Below are 18350 nucleotides of genomic sequence, written 5' to 3' on the forward strand. Positions count from 1 at the left end.
GCCGAGACGGAGGAGAGAGGCTGGTGGGGGTGGTGGTGGTGGTGGGGGTGGGGAGAGACACGGACATCGTGAACACCGCCCACCCACTGTGACCCCACCCACCCACTCACCCACCCACCGTGACCCCCACCCACCCACCATGACCCCCACCCACCCACCGTGACCCCCACCCACTCACCGTGACCCCCACCCACTCACCGTGACACCCATCCACTCACCCAGTGACCCCCACCCACCCACCGTGACCCCCACCCACTCACCGTGACCCCCACCCCCCCACGTGACCCCCACTCACCGTGACCCCCACCCACCCACCGTGACCCCCACCCACCCACCGTGACCCCCACCCACTCACCGTGACCCCCACCCACCCACCGTGACCCCCACCCACCCACCGTGACCCCCACTCCCCCACGTGACCCCCACCAACTCACCGTGACCCCCACCCCCCCACGTGACCCCCACCCACTCACCGTGACCCCCACCCCCCCACGTGACCCCCACCCACCCACCGTGACCCCCACCCCCCCACGTGACCCCCACCCCCCACGTGACCCCCACTCACCGTGACCCCCACCCCCCACGTGACCCCCACCCACTCACCGTGACCCCCACCCCCCCACGTGACCCCCACCCCCCACGTGACCCCCACCCCCCACGTGACCCCCACCCACCCACCGTGACCCCCACCCCCCCACGTGACCCCCACCCCCCACGTGACCCCCACCCACCCACCGTGACCCCCACCCACCCACTCACCTCGGGTGTGTCCACCACGAGGCACATCCCCAGCGGCGAGCGGAGCGACCCTGGCCCCGCCCACCCCCACAGCTGGGAGGCGGCCCCCTCCCCCGCCCCCTCCCCCCCCACCCCCTCCCCCCCCCGCCCCCCAGCAGGACGTGACGTAGACGGTCCCGTCGGCCAGCGCCTCCACGCAGACGCCACGGCGAGAGAGACTCCGTAGGCGGAACGGGGAGACACACGTGACTGGGAGGGGAGGAGGGGGGGGGAAGGGGTAGGGGGGGGAGGGGAGATGGGGGGAGATGGGGGGAGGGGGGGGGAGGGGGGAGATGGGAGGGGGGGGTGAGAGAGATGGAGGGGGGAAGATGGGGGGAAGGTGGAGATGGGGGTAATGGGGGGAGGGGGAGAGATGGGGAGATGGAGGGGGGGTGATGGGGGGGGAGATGGGGGGGGGGGAGATGGGGGGAGGGGGGGAGATGGAGGGGGGGGGAGTGACGTCATCATCAGCATCACCATCACAATCATGATCATCAGCTGTATGTGTGTAGTGCCATAAGAGGGGAGGGGCTGCTAGGATCCCAGGCACCCCAGGCACTTAAGCCCCTTGGCGCCAGGCGCTGGGATCCCAGGCACCCCAGGCACTTAAGCCCCTTGGCGCCAGGCACTAGGATCCCAGGCACCCCAGGCACTTAAGCCCCTTGGCGCCAGGCGCTGGGATCCCAGGCACCCCAGGCACTTAAGCCCCTTGGCGCCAGGCGCTAGGATCCCAGGCACCCCAGGCACTTAAGCCCCTTGGCGCCAGGCGCTAGGATCCCAGGCACCCCAGGCACTTAAGCCCCTTGGCGCCAGGCGCTAGGATCCCAGGCACCCCAGGCACTTAAGCCCCTTGGCGCCAGGCACTGGGATCCCAGGCACCCCAGACACTTAAGCCCCTTGGCGCCAGGCACTGGGATCCCAGGCACCCCAGACACTTAAGCCCCTTGGCGCCAGGCACTGGGATCCCAGGCACCCCAGGCACTTAAGCCCCTTGGCGCCAGGCACTGGGATCCCAGGCACCCCAGACACTTAAGCCCCTTGGCGCCAGGCACTGGGATCCCAGGCACCCCAGACACTTAAGCCCCTTGGCTCCAGGCGCTGGGATCCCAGGCACCCCAGGCACTTAAGCCCCTTGGCGCCAGGCACTGGGATCCCAGGCACCCCAGGCACTTAAGCCCCTTGGCTCCAGGCGCTGGGATCCCAGGCACCCCAGGCACTTAAGCCCCTTGGCGCCAGGCACTGGGATCCCAGGCACCCCAGGCACTTAAGCCCCTTGGCGCCAGGCACTGGGATCCCAGGCACCCCAGGCACTTAAGCCCCTTGGCGCCAGGCACTGGGATCCCAGGCACCCCAGACACTTAAGCCCCTTGGCGCCAGGCACTGGGATCCCAGGCACCCCAGACACTTAAGTCCCTTGGCGCCAGGCACTGGGATCCCAGGCACCCCAGGCACTTAAGCCCCTTGGCGCCAGGCACTAGGATCCCAGGCACCCCAGGCACTTAAGCCCCTTGGCTCCAGGCACTAGGATCCCAGGCACCCCAGACACTTAAGCCCCTTGGCGCCAGGCACTAGGATCCCAGGCACCCCAGACACTTAAGCCCCTTGGCGCCAGGCGCTAGGATTCCAGGCACCCCAGACACTTAAGCCCCTTGGCGCCAGGCACTAGGATCCTAGGCACCCCAGACACTTAAGCCCCTTGGCGCCAGGCACTAGGATCCCAGGCACCCCAGACACTTAAGCCCCTTGGTGCCAGGCACTAGGATCCTAGGCACCCCAGGCACTTAAGCCCCTTGGCGCCAGGCACTAGGATCCCAGGCACCCCAGACACTTAAGCCCCTTGGCGCCAGGCGCTAGGATCCCAGGCACCCCAGACACTTAAGCCCCTTGGCGCCAGGCGCTAGGATTCCAGGCACCCCAGACACTTAAGCCCCTTGGCGCCAGGCACTAGGATCCCAGGCACCCCAGACACTTAAGCCCCTTGGCGCCAGGTGCTAGGATCCCAGGCACCCCAGACACTTAAGCCCCTTGGCGCCAGGCGCTAGGATTCCAGGCACCCCAGACACTTAAGCCCCTTGGCGCCAGGCACTAGGATCCCAGGCACCCCAGACACTTAAGCCCCTTGGCGCCAGGCACTAGGATCCCAGGCACCCCAGGCACTTAAGCCCCTTGGCGCCAGGCACTAGGATTCCAGGCACCCCAGGCACTTAAGCCCCTTGGCTCCAGGCGCTGGGATCCCAGGCACCCCAGACACTTAAGCCCCTTGGCGCCAGGCACTAGGATCCCAGGCACCCCAGACACTTAAGCCCCTTGGCACCAGGCACTAGGATCCCAGGCACCCCAGGCACTTAAGCCCCTTGGCGCCAGGCGCTAGGATTCCAGGCACCCCAGGCACTTAAGCCCCTTGGCTCCAGGCGCTGGGATCCCAGGCACCCCAGACACTTAAGCCCCTTGGCGCCACCAACGGGGGGGGGGGGGGCTGTGTGTGCTCTGTGGGGTATCTGGGGGCGCACACAATCCCACCGCTCGTTGTTGGGGACGAGGCATAAAAGGGCAGCTCCCTGGCCGATCGGGGCCAGTCGCAGCTCAAGACCCAAGACCCAAGACCAGCCAGCTTAGGACCCTGGACCCCCTCGTCCTGCTTGTCCTTGTGTAATGAGAGCCTATGTCCAGCTCACGTGGTGATTGGCTCTGCCGGTCTTGCTCTACAGCCAATGGGGTGAGAGAGCCTGGGAGCATGGCCCCGGCGTGATCGAGGGATGTCAGCTACGGTGATTGGTTCTGCTGGTCTTGGCCTCAGCCAATGGGAAGACAGGTCAGGGGCGTGGTCCCCCGGGAGTTGACGGAGGAATCTGGAACATTCGGCGCAGGCTGTTGAGGATTGGCTGGAGCGTACCACGTGACCCAGGCGTTAAAAATTAACCCGTAAAAACAAAGTTTTTCACTATAAATTCTTTATATGCGTGCCATCGGGTCGGCTAGAGTCCTCTCGTCCTCTGGCTTGAGATGGCTGCCAGCTATGGGTCAGATGATTGTCTGGCAGCATTAAACAATTGGTAATTAAATAAATAGTGTAAAATTTTTGAAAATTTTTTTTCACGAAAATGCATTGTCACGCACAACGAGTTTGTGTGCAAAATGTCAGCTCGATTGGATCACGGGAAGTGGGTTAAAAAACGACCGAAATATTTGCACGGTCCTAAGCAAGCAAGCAAGTGAACTTAATACAAGTATAACCCGTAAAAACAAAGTGTTTCACTCTAAATCCTTTATGTGCGTGGCGGCTAGAGTCCTCTCGTCCTCTGGCTTGAGATGGCTGCCACCTATGGGTCAGATGATTGCATGCCACCATTAAGCAATTGGTAATTACATATAATATTTTTGTCCTAAAAAGTGTAACATTTTGGAATTTTTTTTCACGAACTTTAATTGTCACGCACAACGAGTCTGTGTGCAAAATGTCAGCTCGATTGGATCACGGGAAGTGGGTTAAAAAACGACCGAAAGATTTGCACGGTCCTAAGCAAGCAAGCAAGCGAACTTAACATAAAGGATTTAATAAAAGGACCGATTCCACAAGCCGTCTCCAGAGTGCTATTACACTTGTAAGGGCCGGGACGCTGTGAGGGTCGGTGGTGGGACTCTGGGACTCCCGGCTCTACGTCCGTGTAAGGGCGAGTTCCGAGGAAGCCAGAGTCCAGACCTTGGCTGGGTCGGGTCAGGTAGCCTCCCCTTGGGTGATTGTAGCCGGAGGACCCCAGAGCGTAGCCAGAGTAGTGTACCGAGGCTGTGTACCTAGGCTGTGTGCCTAGGCTGTGTGCCTAGGCTGTGTCGCTAGGCTGTGTACCTAGGCTGTGTGCCTAGGCTGTGTATCTAGGCTGTGTGCCTAGGCTGTGTATCTAGGCTGTGTGCCTAGGCTGTGTGCCTAGGCTGTGTGCCTAGGCTGTGTGTCTAGGCTGTGTGTCTAGGCTGTGTACCTGGGCTGTGTACCTGGGCTGTGTACCTAGGCTGTGTGTCTAGGCTGTGTGTCTAGGCTGTGTGTCTAGGCTGTGTGTCTAGGCTGTGTACCTGGGCTGTGTGCCTAGGCTGTGTGTCTAGGCTGTGTACCTAGGCTGTGTACCTGGGCTGTGTACCTGGGCTGTGTACCTAGGCTGTGTGTCTAGGCTGTGTACCTGGGCAGTGTACCTAGGCTGTGTATCTAGGCTGTGTATCTAGGCTGTGTATCTAGGCTGTGTACCTAGGCTGTGTGTCTAGGCTGTGTGTCTAGGCTGTGTGTCTAGGCTGTGTACCTGGGCTGTGTGCCTAGGCTGTGTGTCTAGGCTGTGTGTCTAGGCTGTGTGTCTAGGCTGTGTACCTGGGCTGTGTACCTAGGCTGTGTGTCTAGGCTGTGTACCTAGGCTGTGTCGCTAGGCTGTGTACCTAGGCTGTGTCGCTAGGCTGTGTGCCTAGGCTGTGTATCTAGGCTGTGTACCTGGGCTGTGTACCTGGGCTGTGTACCTAGGCTGTGTGTCTAGGCTGTGTATCTAGGCTGTGTACCTAGGCTGTGTACCTAGGCTGTGTACCTAGGCTGTGTACCTAGGCTGTGTGCCTAGGCTGTGTATCTAGGCTGTGTATCTAGGCTGTGTACCTAGGCTGTGTACCTGGGCTGTGTACCTGGGCTGTGTATCTAGGCTGTGTATCTAGGCTGTGTACCTAGGCTGTGTACCTAGGCTGTGTACCTAGGCTGTGTGCCTAGGCTGTGTACCTAGGCTGTGTGCCTAGGCTGTGTATCTAGGCTGTGTATCTAGGCTGTGTACCTAGGCTGTGTACCTAGGCTGTGTACCTAGGCTGTGTGCCTAGGCTGTGTATCTAGGCTGTGTGCCTAGGCTGTGTGCCTAGGCTGTGTAACTAGGCTGTGTATCTAGGCTGTGTATCTAGGCTGTGTACCTAGGCTGTGTACCTAGGCTGTGTATCTAGGCTGTGTATCTAGGCTGTGTACCTAGGCTGTGTATCTAGGCTGTGTACCTGGGCTGTGTACCTAGGCTGTGTACCTAGGCTGTGTATCTAGGCTGTGTACCTAGGCTGTGTACCTGGGCTGTGTACCTAGGCTGTGTACCTAGGCTGTGTATCTAGGCTGTGTACCTGGGCTGTGTACCTAGGCTGTGTATCTAGGCTGTGTACCTAGGCTGTGTATCTAGGCTGTGTGCCTAGGCTGTGTGCCTAGGCTGTGTACCTAGGCTGTGTACCTAGGCTGTGTATCTAGGCTGTGTATCTAGGCTGTGTATCTAGGCTGTGTATCTAGGCTGTGTGCCTAGGCTGTGTATCTAGGCTGTGTATCTAGGCTGTGTATCTAGGCTGTGTGCCTAGGCTGTGTACCTAGGCTGTGTATCTAGGCTGTGTATCTAGGCTGTGTATCTAGGCTGTGTACCTGGGCTGTGTATCTAGGCTGTGTATCTAGGCTGTGTACCTAGGCTGTGTATCTAGGCTGTGTATCTAGGCTGTGTATCTAGGCTGTGTACCTAGGCTGTGTATCTAGGCTGTGTATCTAGGCTGTGTACCTAGGCTGTGTATCTAGGCTGTGTATCTAGGCTGTGTATCTAGGCTGTGTACCTAGGCTGTGTATCTAGGCTGTGTACCTAGGCTGTGTACCTAGGCTGTGTACCTAGGCTGTGTATCTAGGCTGTGTATCTAGGCTGTGTACCTAGGCTGTGTATCTAGGCTGTGTACCTAGGCTGTGTATCTAGGCTGTGTATCTAGGCTGTGTACCTAGGCTGTGTATCTAGGCTGTGTATCTAGGCTGTGTATCTAGGCTGTGTACCTAGGCTGTGTATCTAGGCTGTGTATCTAGGCTGTGTACCTAGGCTGTGTATCTAGGCTGTGTATCTAGGCTGTGTATCTAGGCTGTGTGCCTAGGCTGTGTGCCTAGGCTGTGTGCCTAGGCTGTGTACCTAGGCTGTGTACCTAGGCTGTGTATCTAGGCTGTGTACCTAGGCTGTGTACCTAGGCTGTGTATCTAGGCTGTGTGCCTAGGCTGTGTGCCTAGGCTGTGTGCCTAGGCTGTGTACCTAGGCTGTGTACCTAGGCTGTGTATCTAGGCTGTGTACCTAGGCTGTGTACCTAGGCTGTGTGCCTAGGCTGTGTGCCTAGGCTGTGTGCCTAGGCTGTGTATCTAGGCTGTGTGCCTAGGCTGTGTGCCTAGGCTGTGTGCCTAGGCTGTGTACCTAGGCTGTGTGCCTAGGCTGTGTGCCTAGGCTGTGTGCCTAGGCTGTGTACCTAGGCTGTGTACCTAGGCTGTGTATCTAGGCTGTGTGCCTAGGCTGTGTGCCTAGGCTGTGTGCCTAGGCTGTGTACCTAGGCTGTGTATCTAGGCTGTGTGCCTAGGCTGTGTACCTAGGCTGTGTTCCTAGGCTGTGTATCTAGCCTGTGTGCCTAGGCTGTGTTCCTAGGCTGTGTACCTAGGCTGTGTTCCTAGGCTGTGTATCTAGGCTGTGTATCTAGGCTGTGTACCTAGGCTGTGTACCTAGGCTGTGTTCCTAGGCTGTGTATCTAGGCTGTGTGCCTAGGCTGTGTTCCTAGGCTGTGTACCTAGGCTGTGTATCTAGGCTGTGTACCTAGGCTGTGTACCTAGGCTGTGTACCTAGGCTGTGTACCTAGGCTGTGTTCCTAGGCTGTGTGCCTAGGCTGTGTTCCTAGGCTGTGTACCTAGGCTGTGTACCTAGGCTGTGTATCTAGGCTGTGTTCCTAGGCTGTGTATCTAGGCTGTGTATCTAGGCTGTGTATCTAGGCTGTGTATCTAGGCTGTGTACCTAGGCTGTGTTCCTAGGCTGTGTATCTAGGCTGTGTATCTAGGCTGTGTCGCTAGGCTGTGTGCCTAGGCTGTGTATCTAGGCTGTGTGCCTAGGCTGTGTGCCTAGGCTGTGTGCCTAGGCTGTGTATCTAGGCTGTGTATCTAGGCTGTGTACCTAGGCTGTGTATCTAGGCTGTGTATCTAGGCTGTGTCGCTAGGCTGTGTATCTAGGCTGTGTATCTAGGCGGTGTACCTAGGCTGTGTTCCTAGGCTGTGTATCTAGGCTGTGTCGCTAGGCTGTGTGCCTAGGCTGTGTATCTAGGCTGTGTACCTAGGCTGTGTACCTAGGCTGTGTGCCTAGGCTGTGTATCTAGGCTGTGTACCTAGGCTGTGTATCTAGGCTGTGTTCCTAGGCTGTGTATCTAGGCTGTGTGCCTAGGCTGTGTACCTAGGCTGTGTTCCTAGGCTGTGTACCTAGGCTGTGTACCTAGGCTGTGTACCTAGGCTGTGTATCTAGGCTGTGTGCCTAGGCTGTGTATCTAGGCTGTGTGCCTAGGCTGTGTACCTAGGCTGTGTATCTAGGCTGTGTGCCTAGGCTGTGTACCTAGGCTGTGTATCTAGGCTGTGTGCCTAGGCTGTGTATCTAGGCTGTGTACCTAGGCTGTGTACCTAGGCTGTGTATCTAGGCTGTGTACCTAGGCTGTGTATCTAGGCTGTGTTCCTAGGCTGTGTACCTAGGCTGTGTACCTAGGCTGTGTACCTAGGCTGTGTGCCTAGGCTGTGTATCTAGGCTGTGTGCCTAGGCTGTGTATCTAGGCTGTGTACCTAGGCTGTGTACCTAGGCTGTGTACCTAGGCTGTGTGCCTAGGCTGTGTACCTAGGCTGTGTATCTAGGCTGTGTATCTAGGCTGTGTGCCTAGGCTGTGTACCTAGGCTGTGTGCCTAGGCTGTGTGCCTAGGCTGTGTACCTAGGCTGTGTGCCTAGGCTGTGTGCCTAGGCTGTGTACCTAGGCTGTGTGCCTAGGCTGTGTGCCTAGGCTGTGTACCTAGGCTGTGTGCCTAGGCTGTGTATCTAGGCTGTGTACCTAGGCTGTGTGCCTAGGCTGTGTACCTAGGCTGTGTATCTAGGCTGTGTACCTAGGCTGTGTACCTTGGTGGTGATGATGTTGATGGTGGTGATGATGGTGGTAGTGTTGGTGATGATGTTGATGATGTTGATGATGATGTTGATGGTGGTGATGATGGTGGTATTGTTGGTGATGATGATGTTGATGATGATGGTAGTGATGATGGTGATGATGGTGGTAGTGTTGGTGATGATGTTGATGATGTTGATGATGATGTTGATGATGATGATGATGTTGATGGTGGTGATGATGGTGGTAGTGTTGGTGATGATGATGATGGTAGTGATGATGATGATGGTAGTGATGATGATGTTGATGGTGGTGATGATGGTGGTAGTGTTGGTGATGATGATGATGATGGTAGTGATGATGATGATGTTGATGATGATGATGTTGATGATGATGTTGTTGATGGTGATGATGATGGTAGCGTCTCTGCTCACCTGACAACATCAACATCATCATCAGCAGCGGCATCGCGATCCGTGTGGCTCCACGTATGGCCACCATACTTCACCACTCCTGCACACAGAGGCAGTCACCAGGTCACATAGAGACACATAGAGACACATAGAGACACATAGAGATACATAGAGATACATGCAGGTACATAGAGATACATAGAGACCCACAGAGACCCATAGAGACCAATAGAGACCCACAGACTCACCACAGAGACCCACATAGACCCACAGACTCACCACACAGAAACCCACAGACTCACCACAGAGACCCACAGACTCACCACAGAGACCCACAGACTCACCACACAGAGACCCACAGACTCACCACACAGAGACCCACAGACTCACCACACAGAGACCCACAGAGACTCATAGACTCACCACACAGAAACCCACATACTCACCACAGAGACCCACAGACTCACCACACAGAGACCCACAGACTCACCACACAGAGACCCACAGACTCATCACACAGAGACCCACAGACTCATCACACAGAGACCCACAGACTCACCACACAGAGACCCACAGACTCACCACAGAGACCCACAGACTCACCACACAGAGACCCACAGACTCACCACAGAGACCCACAGACTCACCACACAGAGACCCACAGACTCACCACACAGAGACCCACAGACTCACCACACAGAGACCCACAGACTCACCACACAGAGACCCATAGACTCACCACACAGAGACCCACAGACTCACCACACAGAGACCCACAGACTCACCACACAGAGACCCACAGACTCACCACACAGAGACCCATAGAGACCCATAGAGAGCCACAGACTCACCACACAGAGACCCACAGACTCACCTCAGAGACCCACAGAGACCCATAGAGACCAATAGAGACCCACAGACTCACCACAGAGACCCACATAGACCCACAGACTCACCACAGAGAGACCCACAGACTCACCACAGAGACCCACAGACTCACCACACAGAGACCCACAGACTCACCACACAGAGACCCACAGACTCACCACAGAGACCCACAGACTCACCACAGAGACCCACAGACTCACCACACAGAGACCCACAGACTCACCACAGAGACCCACAGACTCACCACACAGAGACCCACAGACTCACCACAGAGACCCATAGAGACCCACAGACTCACCACACAGAGACCCACAGACTCACCACACAGAGACCCACAGACTCACCACACAGAGACCCACAGACTCACCACAGAGACCCATAGAGACCCACAGACTCACCACAGAGACCCACAGACTCGCCACACAGAGACCCACAGAGACCCAGAGACCCATAGAGACCCACAGACTCACCACACAGAGACCCACAGACTCACCACAGAGACCCACAGACTCACCACACAGAGACCCACAGACTCACCACAGAGACCCATAGAGACCCACAGACTCACCACACAGAGACCCACAGACTCGCCACACAGAGACTCACAGACTCACCACACAGAGACCCACAGAGACCCATAGACTCACCACACAGAGACCCACAGACTCACCACACAAGACCCACAGACTCACCACACAGAGACCCACAGAGACCCACAGACTCACCACAGAGACCCATAGAGACCCACAGACTCACCACAGAGACCCACAGAGACCCACAGACTCACCGCACAGAGACCCACAGAGACCCACAGACTCACCGCACAGAGACCCATAGAGACCCACAGAGACCCACAGACTCACCACACAGAGACCCACAGACTCACCACACAGAGACCCACAGACTCACCACACAGAGACCCACAGACTCACCACACAGAGACCCACAGACTCACCACAGAGACCCATAGAGACCCACAGACTCACCACACAGAGACCCACAGACTCGCCACACAGAGACTCACAGACTCACCACACAGAGACCCACAGAGACCCATAGACTCACCACACAGAGACCCACAGACTCACCACACATAGACCCACAGACTCACCACACAAGACCCACATACTCACCACACAGAGACCCACAGAGACCCACAGACTCACCACAGAGACCCATAGAGACCCACAGACTCACCACAGAGACCCACAGAGACCCACAGACTCACCGCACAGAGACCCACAGAGACCCACAGACTCACCGCACAGAGACCCATAGAGACCCACAGAGACCCACAGACTCACCACACAGAGACCCACAGACTCACCACACAGAGACCCACAGACTCACCACACAGAGACCCACAGACTCACCACACAGAGACCCACAGACTCACCACACAAAGACCCACAGACTCACCACACAGAGACCCACAGACTCACCGCACAGAGACCCACAGAGACCCACAGACTCACCGCACAGAGACCCATAGAGACCCACAGAGACCCACAGACTCACCACACAGAGACCCACAGACTCACCACACAGAGACCCACAGACTCACCACACAGAGACCCACAGAGACCCACAGACTCACCATAGAGACCCACAGACTCGTGTAAACACAAACCCGCTCGTCACGACCGCGGCGTTGCTACTTAGGCGACTGCACCGAGTGGACTTTAAACTTTAAACGGCGTTTGCCTCGAGTGCTGTGAGCAGCAATCGATCATCATCATCAGTAGCAGCATCAGCAGCAGCATCATCATCAGCAGCAGCATCATCAGCAGCAGCAGCATCATCAGCAGCAGCATCATCATCAGCAGCAGCATCATCAGCAGCATCATTAGCAGCATCATCATCAGTAGCATCATCATCATAGCAGCAGCATCATCATCAGCAGCATCATCATCATCAGCAGCATCATCATCATGGCAGCATCATCAGCAGCAGCAGAATCATCATCATCAGCAGCAGCAGCATCATCAGCAGCATCATCATCATCAGCAGCATCATCATCAGCAGCAGCAGCAGCATCATCAGCAGCATCATCATCATCAGCAGCAGCAGCAGCATCATCATCATCAGCAGTCGCTCGCCATCGACTCACCTGCCGGCTGGGAGAGTTGGAGACACGGGGGAGACACGAGGGGAGAGACACGGGGAGAGAGTTGGAGACACGGGGAGAGACACGGAGACACGGGGGGAGACACGGGGAGAGAGTTGGAGACACGAGGGGAGAGACACGGGGAGAGAGTTGGAGACACGGGGAGAGACACGGGGGGGGGGGAGAGTTGAGACACGGGGAGAGAGTTGGAGACACGAGGGGAGAGACACGAGGGGGGAGACACGTGGAGAGAGTTGGAGACACGAGGGGAGAGACACGGGGGGGGGGAGAGTTGAGACACGGGGAGAGAGTTGGAGACACGAGGGGAGAGACACGAGGGGGGAGACACGGGGGGAGAGAGTTGGAGACACGAGGGGGGAGAGTTGGGACGCCACTCGGCATGCGAATGAGGGAGAGAGGTAACGATCACAATGGAGCTGAGGGGGGTGGGTAGCATGGACTTGGACACTTCACAATAAAAGTCCCCCCACCACCACCACCACCACTGTGGGAGAGACACTTCACAATAAAAGTCCCCCCACCACCACTGTGTGGGGGAGACACTCACTCACCCACTCACTCACCCACTCACTCACTCATCCACTCACTCACCCACTCACCCACCCACTCACTAACCCTCTCAGCCACCCACCCTCTCAACCACTCACTCACTCACCCACTCACTCACCCACCCATTCACCTACTAACTCACTCACCCACTCACTCACCCACCCACTCACCCACTCACTCATCCTCTCACCCACCCACCCACTCACCCACTCACCCTCTCACCCACTCACTCACCCACTCATCCACTCACTCACTCACTCACCCACCCACTCACCAACTCACTCACCCACTCACTCATCCACTCACTCACTCATCCACTCACTCACCCACTCACCCACCCACTCACTCACCCACACACCTACCCACTTACCCACTCACCCACTCATCCACTCACCCTCTCATGGGGGTGGTGATGGGGGTGGTGGTGGGAGAGGTGGGGGTGGTGGTGGAGGTGGTGGAGGTGGTGGGGGTGGTTGTGGTGGAGGTGGTGGTGGTGGTGTGAGTGGTGGTGGTGGTTGTGGTGGTGGAGGTGGTGGTGGAGGAGGTGGTGGTGGATGTGGTGGTGGTGGTAGTGGAGGTGGTGGTGGAGGTGGTGGTGGTAGTAGTGGTGGTGGAGGGGGTGGTGGAGGTGGTGGATGTGGTGGATGTGGGGGTGGTGGTGGTTAGTGTGGTGGGGGTGGTGGATGTGGTGGTGGAGGGGGTGGTGGTGGTGGAGGTGGTGGAGGGGGTGGAGGGGGTGGAGGTGGTGGAGGTGGTGGTGGGGGTGGAGGTGGTGGTGGAGGGGGTGATGAAGCTCGAGGCCAGTGACCTCTGCAGGGTCGCCGGCCCAGACAGAGATAACGTGGCCAGCTACAGACAAAGCTCCCCCAGGTAGCCTCTAGCAGGGCTGTAGGGGCAAGTGCTGCTAGTAGCAGCACCACCTATGATGTACACACAGACAAAGCTCCCCCAGGTAGCCTCTAGCAGGGCTGTAGGGGCAAGTGCTGCTAGTAGCGAGTTGCAGCACCGATGATACACAGACAAAGCTGCCCCAGGTAGCCTCTAGCAGGGGGTGGGTGACCAGCAACCACTACTCCAGGCTGCCTTTGTATCTCCCCCAGTGCCACACACAAACACCCACTGACACACTCATTCAATCACTCACACAATCATTCACTCACACACTCATTCACTCATACTCATTCAATCACACACTCATTCACTCATACTCATTCAATCACACATTCATTCACTCACACAATCATTCACTCACACACTCATTCACTCATACTCATTCAATCACACACTCATTCACTCACCCACCCACTCATTCACTCACACATTCACTCACCCACTCATTCAATCACTCACCCACTCACTCATTAAATCACTCACCCACCCATTCACCTACACACTCATTCACTCACTCATTCACTCACCCACCCACTCACTCCCCCACCCACTCATTTAATCACTCACCGACTAACTTACTCACTCACTTACTCATTAAATCACTCACCCACCCACTCATTTACTCACCCACTCATTCACTCACTCACCCACCCACTTATCTACTCACTCACCCACTCACTCACCCAACCACTCACACAAACACTCACACATTCCCTCACCCACTCACCCACACACTCACCCACACACTCACCCACTCACACACACACTCACTCACCCACTCACACACACACCCACCCACTCACACACACTCACACATTCCCTCACCCACTCACCCACACACTCACCCACTCACCCACACTCACCCACTCACCCACACTCACCCACTCACCCACACTCACACACCCACCCACTCACACTCACCCACTCACACACACACCCACTCACACACACTCACCCACTCACACACACACCCACCCACTCACACTCACCCACTCACACACACTCACACACACACCCACTCACACACACACACCCACTCACACACACACCCACCCACTCACACTCACCCACACTCACCCACACACTCACCCACTCACCCACACCCACTCACACACACACCCACACCCACTCACACACACTCACCCACTCACACACACACCCACTCACACACACACAGTCACGTACGCTATAAACTATGAACAAAAAGTGAACTTTAAACCACGCGGCTCAAACCACACAGGGTCACTGACCCCAGACTCACGCTATGAGATCAGAGACACGGCACCATGAACCCCACCGGGACACAGCAGTAGGGGGCTGTGTGGTGTCACCTAGGGGCACCCCCAGGGGCAGCTGTCTCTGTGCGTCAGCCTGCTGTCAGTAGCAGCAGTAGGGGCTGTGTGGTGTCACCTAGGGGCACCCCCAGTGGTAGCTGTCTCTGTGCGTCAGCCTGCTGTCAGTAGCAGCAGTAGGGGCTGTGTGGTCTCGCCTAGGGGCACCCCCAGTGGCAGCTGTCTCTGTGCATCAGCCTGCTGTCAGTAGCAGCAGTAGGGGGCTGTGTGGTGTCACCTAGGGGCACCCCCAGTGGCAGCTGTCTCTGTGCATCAGCCTGCTGTCAGTAGCAGCAGTAGGGGCTGTGTGGTGTCGCCTAGGGGCACCCCCAGTGGCAGCTGTCTCTGTGCATCAGCCTGCTGTCAGTAGCAGCAGTAGGGGCTGTGTGGTGTCACCTAGGGGCACCCCCAGTGGCAGCTCTCTGTGCGTCAGCCTGCTGTCAGTAGCAGCAGTAGGGGCTGTGTGGTGTCACCTAGGGGCACCCCCAGTGGCAGCTGTCTCTGTGCATCAGCCTGCTGTCAGTAGCAGCAGTAGGGGCTGTGTGGTCTCGCCTAGGGGCACCCCCAGTGGTAGCTGTCTCTGTGCATCAGCCTGCTGTCAGTAGCAGCAGTAGGGGCTGTGTGGTGTCACCTAGGGGCACCCCCAGTGGCAGCTCTCTGTGCGTCAGCCTGCTGTCAGTAGCAGCAGTAGGGGCTGTGTGGTGTCACCTAGGGGCACCCCCAGTGGCAGCTGTCTCTGTGCATCAGCCTGCTGTCAGTAGCAGCAGTAGGGGCTGTGTGGTCTCGCCTAGGGGCACCCCCAGTGGTAGCTGTCTCTGTGCATCAGCCTGCTGTCAGTAGCAGCAGTAGGGGCTGTGTGGTCTCGCCTAGGGGCACCCCCAGTGGTAGCTGTCTCTGTGCATCAGCCTGCTGTCAGTAGCAGCAGTAGGGGCTGTGTGGTCTCGCCTAGGGGCACCCCCAGTGGCAGCTGTCTCTGTGCGTCAATCTTGACACGCAGAGACATCTCAAGCGATTCGTTTATTGCTTCTGCAAATGAATTTCACGATCTGCGACGCGGCCTCCCGCTCACGAAACGCGGCGTGCGCATTCCACTTCATTGTCACCGTACGTAGTGCAAAGCGTGGTGGTGGTGGTGATGATGGTGGTGGTGGTTGTTGTGATGATGGTGGTGGTTGTTGTGATGGTGGTGATGGTTGTGATGATGGTGGTTGTGGTGGTTGTGGTGATGATGGTGGTGGTTGTGGTGATGATGGTGGTGGTTGTGGTGATGATGGTGGTGGTGGTTGTGGTGATGATGATGGTGGTGGTTGTGATGGTGGTGGTGATGATGGTGGTCGTGATGATGGTTGTGGTGATGGTGGTGGTTGTGATGATAGTGGTGGTTGTGATGATGGTGAAAATGGTGGTTGTGATGGTGGTGGTGATGATGGTGGTGGTTGTGATGGTTGTTGTGGTGGTGATGTATAGTGTAGTGTATAGTGTAGTGTATAGTGTAGTGTAGTGTGTAGTGTATAGTGTAGTGTATAGTGTATAGTGTAGTGTATAGTGTAGTGTATAGTGTAGTGTATAGTGTAGTGTATAGTATAGTGTAGTAGTGTATAGTGTAGTAGTGTATAGTGTAGTGTATAGTGTAGTAGTGTATAGTGTAGTGTATAGTGTAGTGTATAGCAGTGTATAGTGTAGTGTATAGTGTAGTAGTGTATAGTAGTGTATAGTAGTGTAGTGTATAGTGTAGTAGTGTATAGTGTAGTGTATAGTAGTGTAGTGTATAGTAGTGTATAGTGTAGTAGTGTATAGTGTAGTGTATAGTAGTGTAGTGTATAGTAGTGTATAGTGTAGTGTATAGTGTAGTAGTGTATAGTGTAGTGTATAGTAGTGTATAGTAGTGTAGTGTATAGTGTAGTAGTGTATAGTGTAGTGTATAGTGTAGTGTACAGTGTAGTGTACAGTGTAGTGCATAGTGTATAGTAGTGTACAGTGCAGTGCAGTGTACAGTGCAGTGTACAGTGCAGTGTACAGTGCAGTGTACAGTGCAGTGTACAGTGTGTGCAGTGTACACGACAACAAAGTCACAACGATCAGCAGTTTAAAGAAATTAGTTTTCAATATTTCAGAATGTACACCACGTTACTCACTCAGGGGCGAGTGAACACGGTAAGTGAACGTGGGTCTGGTAAGTGAACACAGGTAAGCGAATACGAGTGAGTGATCATGGTAAGTGAACGTGATTGGTAAGTGAACACGTGGTAAGTTAACATGGGTAGGGTAAGCGAACATTGTACGTGAACATGGGTAAGTGGACACGTGGTAAGTGAACACGTGGTAAGTGATCAGGGTAAGTGAACACGTGGTAAGTGAACAGGGTAAATGATCAGGGTAAATGAACAGGGTAAGTTGGACGGACATGGTAAATGAACAGGGTAAATGAACAAGGTAAGTGAACAGGGTAAGTGAACACGTGGTAAGTGAACAGGGTAAGTGAACACGTGGTAAGTGAACAGGGTAAGTGAACACGTGGTAAGTGAACACGTGGTAAGTGAACACGTGGTAAGTGAACACGTGGTAAGTGAACACGTGGTAAGTGAACACGTGGTAAGTGAACACGTGGTAAGTGAACACGTGGTAAGTGAACACGTGGTAAGTGAACACGTGGTAAGTGAACACGTGGTAAGTGAACACGTGGTAAGTGAACACGTGGTAAGTGAACACGTGGTAAGTGAACACGTGGTAAGTGAACACGTGGTAAGTGAACACGTAGGTGGGGTGGGTGGGGTGGGGTGGGTGGGTAGGGTGGGTGGGTGGGGGGGGTGGGGTGGGGAGGGTGGGGTGAGGTAGGATGGGTGGGGTGGGTGGGTGGGGTGGGGTGAGGTGGGGTGAGGTGGGGTGAGGTGGGGTGAGGTGGGTGAGGTGGGGTGAGGTGGGGTGAGGTGGGGTGAGGTGGGGTGAGGTGGGGTGAGGTGGGGGTGAGGTGGGGTGAGGGTGGGGTGAGGTGGGGTGAGGTAGGGTGGGGTGGGTGGGGTGAGGTAAGGTGGGGTGGGATGGGGTGGGGAGGGGTGGGGGTGAGGTAAGGTGGGGTGGGTGGGGTGGGGTGAGGGGGGGTGGGGTGGGGTGAGGGGGGGTGGGGTGGGGGTGGGGAGGATGGGGTGGGTGGGGTGGGGGGTGAGGGGGTGAGGGGGGTGGGGTGGGGAAGGTGGGGTGGGGTGGGGAGGTGGGGTGGGGAGGGTGGGGTGAGGTAAGGTGGGGTGGGTGGGGTGGGGTGGTGGGGTGGGATGGGTGGGGAGGGTGGGGTGAGGTAAGGTGGGGTGGGGTGAGGGGGGGTGGGGTGGGGTGAGGGGGGTGGGGGTGGGGAGGGTGGGATGGGGTGGGTGGGGTGGGGTGAGGGGGGTGGGTGGGGTGGGGTGGGGTGGGGTGGGGAGGGTGGGGTGGGGTGGTGGGGTGGGATGGGGTGGGGAGGGTGGGGTGAGGTAAGGTGGG

At 56.7% G+C, this 18350-nt stretch overlaps 1 long non-coding RNA gene across 1 annotated transcript; it reads right to left on the reverse strand.

Moving 5' to 3' along the window:
• Positions 1–894: 894 nt before the first annotated feature.
• On the reverse strand, positions 895–12256 carry LOC144954350 (uncharacterized). The gene is made up of 3 exons (XR_013641153.1): positions 12088–12256; positions 9111–9189; positions 895–987 (listed from the first exon to the last, which is right to left on the reverse strand). It is a non-coding gene; the product is annotated as an uncharacterized LOC144954350 (long non-coding RNA).
• Positions 12257–18350: the final 6094 nt, after the last annotated feature.

Source organism: Lampetra fluviatilis, unplaced genomic scaffold (genome assembly GCF_964198595.1).
Source record: "Lampetra fluviatilis unplaced genomic scaffold, kcLamFluv1.1 SCAFFOLD_828, whole genome shotgun sequence".
Lineage (NCBI taxonomy): Eukaryota > Metazoa > Chordata > Hyperoartia > Petromyzontiformes > Petromyzontidae > Lampetra > Lampetra fluviatilis.